Source organism: Pteropus alecto, unplaced genomic scaffold (assembly GCF_000325575.1).
Source record: "Pteropus alecto unplaced genomic scaffold, ASM32557v1 scaffold461, whole genome shotgun sequence".
Lineage (NCBI taxonomy): Eukaryota > Metazoa > Chordata > Mammalia > Chiroptera > Pteropodidae > Pteropus > Pteropus alecto.
The window spans coordinates 2,298,535-2,305,341 of NW_006431079.1; the positions used below are offsets into that span (position 1 = coordinate 2,298,535).

General features: G+C 40.1%; 1 protein-coding gene across 2 annotated transcripts in view; it reads right to left on the bottom strand.

Moving 5' to 3' along the window:
- The window catches only part of EIF4G2 (eukaryotic translation initiation factor 4 gamma 2), an 11,145-nt gene extending 10,495 nt beyond the window's left edge, over positions 1–650 (bottom strand). For both annotated transcript variants that reach the window (XM_015596506.1, XM_015596504.1), the window contains exon 1: positions 327–650. The gene's annotated coding sequence lies outside the window, so the exon portion shown is untranslated. The remainder of the gene's footprint in view (positions 1–326) is intronic.
- Positions 651–6,807: the final 6,157 nt, after the last annotated feature.

Consider the following 6,807-nt stretch of genomic DNA (forward strand, 5'->3'; position numbering starts at 1 on the left):
GCGGCCCCGCCACGCTCTCTTCCCGTGCGAGCACACCCGAACCTCGGCCCACCCCGACCTCGGCCCCCAAAGGACGGCCACCGACAGCACGACGACGGCCGGGTGCACCAAAGCTACCGATTTCTCTCTACTCCATTGGCAAGGGGAAAGAACAAAAGCGGAGAATTTCCAGGAGCTCGCAACGTGGAGGAAACGCTAAAAAGAGTCGCCCCGCCCGGCTCCGCCTGCGGCCGCCATTTTGTGCCGCTCGAGAAGCGGCAGCCAGGGGACGGCGGCCATTTTAGAGCGCTCTACTCGGTGGCGGCAGCGACGGTGGCTCCACTCACCTTCACCGAGAACTCAGCAGCTGCCACCGCAGCTGCCTCCTCAGGATCCGGTCGTCGGGGACGGGGAAGGGAGGGGAAGGGGAACGGAAAACAAAAAAGGGGAAGGGAAGGGGGAGGAAGGAGTCGGGAACGGCTCGAAACTCTCAGCTCAGAGGAGTCGCTGCTGCAGCCACCACCCGGTACTCGCCGCCACCTCCATAGAGCTCCGACTCGCTGCTAGCACTAAGGCGTGTCAGAAGCCGAACTTATCACTCTGGGGCAGCCGAACCCACCAGAGCCGCCCCGAATGGCTCCTTCACCACCCAATCAGCAGCCTGGCTGCTCTCCGCCACCAATCCGCGCAGGGCGGCGGGGAGGAGCCACAGGGCCAAGCTCGGTTGCGGCGCAGCCCCGCCGCAGTGCGCAAAGCCGTATTCGCGAAAGCGCTCCGGCCGAGCTAGTGGCGTAAGGGGAACTGAGCACTGTGGAGGTGCGGGCCACTTGCGTAAAGTCGGAGAGCCCTTCTGAGTCTGCGTTAGTGTGGTTGTCTCATCTTCCTCCTGTCTCTTTGTTCCTTAAGTCCGTACCCCAATGCTGGAGTTATAACAACCCTCTTTCCCCTTTACCTCGGTTTCTCCCCGGGAATGTGGGAAGAAAACTTGCCCTCCTTCTACGCTATCCGATTCTGGTCCGTAGGCTGTCAGAGCATTGATTTTCCTGGGGACCTCATGAAGCGGTGATTGCTCCCGCAGGCCGGGCTTCCCTGGGACGTGCCTGTAGGATTGAGGCCTGGCGCCCCCGGGGTGCAGTGCCTGGAATCACTGTTGGTCTCCAGGTACTCCGCTTCGGCTTCCTTATTGTGGGGAAGCCCGGATAGTAGGTTTCAGAAGGCGGTGCACCCAAATGCGTAAAGAAAGCTTCATTCAGCTCCTCTTTTATTACCGCCCCCCCACCCCCCCACAGAGTGAATGAGAAAGGAAGGGGTTTTAGCCTTAGTACCTCACACAAAAGCAGCTTTTCCCAAGGAAATGTCCGGCTACTGGTCATGAAAGAATACCCAGAATATATATACCAGACTAATTTGTAAGAAGTGTTTGCGGAGCACAAGCGTTGGAGGATTTTAATTTCTAGTTCCTGATTTTTTGTTTTCTGGGTTTTTTAAAAGCACGTTGAAGACTGTCAGCTGTGTATTTCCATTTTATTTAAGGTCTGCTGTAACAAATAGGATTAGGCTTTTCAAAGCCGGCAGGTTGAACCTTTTGTATTTCTCAGGTAATATTTTAAAAGAGTACCGCAAAATGAAGTGTTACATTGTTTGAGACATTTTAGCTATCCAAAAATGGAGTCATATTTCCATATACTAAATAACAAATTTCTGCATCTTCATTTAAACATGTAGTTTTTGAAACAATGTGTAATCAAAAGCAAGAAAGTGCGTGTGCGTGTAACATGCATGACTTTTAAAGATATTGTTCAGAAAAGGTCAGGGTTTTCAAAGACCCAAACTTATGTTGACATGCCAAAACGGCTTAGTGTTGAAAGCACCTAGTCCTTAATACAATTTTCAAAAGAGTTGCACAGTTTTTCCTGGGACATTTAAACCTGATCGTGGAAAGGGTGTAGTGACTCTGAAGGTTTGTAACACAATTGCAGCATCTTTAGATCTCTGCCATATATTAGGCTGATCATTCCCCCTCATTACATTACTATAATTATTGCTGTTAAGTCAATTTCACTTGAACTTTATCTTTCACAACTGGAAAAGATTCTTACTTTTGGAATTAGCTACATGTGAAAAAAAGGAAACCTGTTTTTGGGAAAGGTGGAAAGGTACAAATTGTGTTTCAAATACAAATGTTTCACTTTGTAATTTCAGGACCCTTCTAGCTTCAAAATAACACCAGAATACTATTTCTTTATAATCTGTAGGGCTTTACAGTTTGCAAAAATGCTTTCTTATATATGATATTTTATTTTTACATAACTGGTTTACATTATTCATGACTGATAATAGGTTAATCTGAAAAAAAAAAAAAAGTGTTCAAAAACACTTCTAGTCCAGACTTCAAAGAGAATATTTACTGAGCTCTAAAACCTGGATGATCTTTTAAAATTGAGGAACTTGAAACTCAATAATTTAAAAAGGTTTTACTTAAAAATTTTTTTTTTTCCTAATCATGAACGCCTCTGCTATGGGCTTTGCAAGAGTTGAGTGTATGTGAGAAACTGGGCTGGGATAAAGTAACTCAAGGTAGAAAAGTGAAAATATGTATAAAACATAGTCTTTTAATTACCTTTCAATCAGTGGGAGATATAGTCACAGTTTTGAAATGTTTCCATCACATCATGGATGTATGAAAATTCAAGTCATTGTCTGGAATTTAGCTTTTAGTTTATAGAAAATTGAATTTTAAATACACCCACTTCAATCTGCTAGTTTTAACACTTCTATTTTATGTCAGTTTTCTCTAAGATTGAAAATCTCTTAGAGGCCTGACTGACTTGTTAACTCATGTATTTTTGCGTTATTTTAACTAATCATGTCAAATGCTGATTATTATTCTAACATATATAACTCCTGGAGCATTTGCAATCCTCAGCCCTTAAGGATTCCCTGATCATACATCTCCAGCCCAGATATCTCACTAATTCTGAATTTACAACAACAGCCTATTGATTAGAGATGAAAACTTGCAGCCATATTTAGTTTGGGCCACGCAGTAATTTTAAACATTTGAATTTGTCGACATTGAAATTTTAGGGAGTTTTACATACAACTCCAGATTTTCACGTTTTCATGAATCATGAAAAATCTTTAAAAATGGCAGTATGGGGCCTGAAATTCCAACAGGGCAACATTCGAGTATAGCTGAGCAGGGATTGCCTCATTTAGATGTTTTCTCTTCATTTCACCATAGTTGTCTGACTTGATTCACTCATTTGTGTTCCTGTCCAACCTCTATAGCCATATTGCTTTTTTTGAGTTATTCAAATTCAACACATTCAGTATGTAACTGATCATCTTCCTATTATAAGAAAAAGGATCAGTCAGTTACTTTAAATATCTTCTCTACCACTTACTAAGTAACTTTGGGCAAGTTATTTAACTGATCTCTCTTCTTCCTGGATTTGTAAAATAGGAATAACACTAAAGATTAAATAATGTATATAAAGCACATAGCATAGTCCTTGACATAGTAATTATATAATGTCAGTTACCATATTATCAGTAATATTAATTAACCAACTGTTCCACAACTACTTTAGTTTGCTAAGGATCTCGCTCTTCTGTACTAGAAAACTGACACTGCATTATCTCTTTCCTTTTGAGCAGGTTTAATATTTACTCAGTTACTGAGTCCTGATGTTATTTCCCTCTAAATAATCTTCCATCTTCTTCTATCCTACAATGTCATAGCATGCATGCTAACCTAGGCCTTAGTAAATTTTTTTCCTGGATTATTGAAAAATTCCAGTTAGTCTCTTATAGCCTTTGTTCTCTACTCTGGTTACTCATATTAGTCTTCCTTAAAACACTTTTCCCCCATAACGTATATACTAAGCCCAAGAATCTTAGTGCTTCACTATTTTCTACATCGTTGCTCTCAACCTTGGCTGCACAGTGGAATCACCTGGGACTTTTTAAAACTCAGTGCCCAGGCTACATCCAAGACCAGATAAATCCGAATCTCTCAGAGTGGGGTCCAAGCATTAACAGATTTTAAAGCTCTCCAAGTGATTCTAATGTGCAGTCAAGGTTTGAGAAACACTGTAGCAGGTCTGATTATAGAAAATGATAAAATAACATTTACAGCTGAAGAAAAGCCTAGGTAAAGGAAACTGGGTTCTAGAAAAGGTAAGGGACTTTCCCCAAATAGGGAAACAGGCTTTAGAACCCAGGGATCCCATTCACATGCTTTTGCCTAGTTTTCAAGCCCTTCATATTCTGGCCCTATCATACTTCTTGTTGGTCTTATTTTTCACCACTCCCAGACACCCTATCTTTTCTCATAGAGCCAGTTAGGCTGGTATTGCTGCCTCAAAGAATTCACTCCCACTAGTGCTCTATTGCCTGCAATTTTGAGGCCATTATTTATCCCCTCTACCGATTTATTTCTGAAGTACAGATAAGAGTATATGAGTGTCCTGCTCAAAAAGCTTAGTAGGTCTTCCCTAACAACTAATTAGTAACAACTAATCTCCTTAGTAAGACCCTTACTAAGGTAAGGTAAGTAATCTGGTTTCAGACTACTTCCCTGTTCCTAAGTACACCACCCTCCATTCCTTGTTATCCACAATCTAGCTCTACGGTACTCAAAATTTGTTCCATTATAACATCATTGTTCTATATCATATGACTAAAATTTAGTGGTCTTTGTCAGATACTTGGCAGAAACAAATAAAGCTAATGAGTTAATGTACTAATGGTTAGACAAGGAGCTTGGGCTTAATCTGTTTTTAAGGTGCTCACAATCTAGATAAAGAAAAGATACACACCCCAATTACATACAAGGGCAGGGAAGGATAGAAACAATGCTAAACTGAACAATCAAGAAAAAATGCTATAAGGTTTCATAAAGGGAATAATAGAAAATGAGGCTGTGACCATCCTTCCTTGAATGCCAGAATGATGATGTGGGACTGACTCTAAGGACAGAGAAAGTTCTTGAGCTGATCAGAATTCTGATGAATTTTAGTTTAAAGCTGATAATTTTAATAGATCAGGGTATCGTTTTTAGGAAAATTAACCTTTTGGCTGGTATCAAATGGATTGGAAGAAAAACCTGGAGATAGGGAGATCAGTTAGAAGGCTATGTACTGTATTATTTTGGGGGGCTTATTTTTATCTCCCTTCCCAAATCATAAAAGTCCTTGAGATTGGGAACACTTCTCTTGCATTTCTAGTAGAGTTCTCTGCACATAGCAGGAGCTGAGAAAATATTTGTGCATATTACTTGTTGACATTTATTCATTCATTTATTTCTTGGCTTTCATGACTTTACATTTTTAGGATTTCCTCCAACCTGACTGGCTCCTTTCTCAATTCAGCTGTCTTTGCTGGCTTCTCCTTCTATGGTTGACCTTAAATATTGAAGTACCCAAGGATTTATGCTAGAATTTCTTCTTTTCCTTCTGAATACTTTCTCTCTAGGTAATTCATCTGTCCTATGACTTAAAAAACAACTTATATGATAATTTCCAAATTCATTTCTTCATTTCTGATTCATCCCTCCCCTCGTGCAAGTTATAGATATGTATCAAATTGCCTACTGAAATTTCTCCTTGGATATGTAATAGGCATTTCAAATTTAACATGTTCTGAATAGTTTTTCCTCCATTATTCACCATCAGCCAGTTGCTAAGGCCAACATCTATGAATCATTCTTAATTCCCCTCTGTCTCTCGTCTCCCATATCCAATCCATCAGAAGTTCTATTGGCTCTAACTCCAAAATATATCTTGAGTTGGTCCACTTCTCCTGATCTACATTGCTATCACTTTAATCTAAGTACCATTATCTCTAGCTTGGATTACTGCAATAGCCTCCTAACTGGTCTCTCAACTTCATCTCTGGCTCTCCAATACATTCTCTACCCAGAAGCCAGTCATCTTTTAAAAATGTAAATCAGATAACATCATTCCCATGTTAAAAACCCTTTGATCATAGATATACATTATATCCACAATAAAATCCAAACTTCTTATTGTGGCCTACATGGCCTTACATTCCAGCCCTTAAGTTCCAGCCCTTAAGTATTACTGTGACCTCATCTCCTACCTCGTTCTTCCTTGACCTCTATACTTTAGTCACACTGCCTTTTTTTCTATTCTTCAAACATATCAAGTTCAAGCAAAGCTTTATATTCCTCAGATGTACAAAGGAACTTTTTCACGTTCCACTACCCAAAAAGTTCTTATTCCAGTTTTTTACATAGCTGTTTCTTTTTCATAATTGAGACCTCAGCTTTATGAGATTATGGTCATCTCTTTAAAAAACCTTCCATGATCATCCTATGTAATGTCTCCCTTTCCAGGCACTCTATTATATCACTCCACGTAATATTTTTTTTCATAATCTTTAGCACTATTTGAAATAATTTTTTTGCATTCTCTTGTCTATTGTCTGCTTATCGTATTAGAATGTAAGCTCAGTGATAGCAAAAACTTATCTGCTATGTTCACTGTTGTATCCCTAAGATACAGTGCTTAGAATAGTTCTTGGCATATAGTATGCATCAACAAATATTTATTGAACTCATTTGAGTCTCAGTAAAAATCATTTGGGGGTAAGTAGGGAAGTGTCATTTCCCCAATTTTACAGAGAAGGAAATTGAAATTTAGGTGACTTTTCCAATGTAATTCAGTTAGTATGTGGCAGAATCTCATACTTTTCCAAGCATGCCAAGCTTCCTCCTATGGCGACATAAGTAACGATATGGGGCTATTCCTTTTTTCCTTTAAAATCACTTTTGCATGCCATGTGTAAGGTGCTTCCATTTGT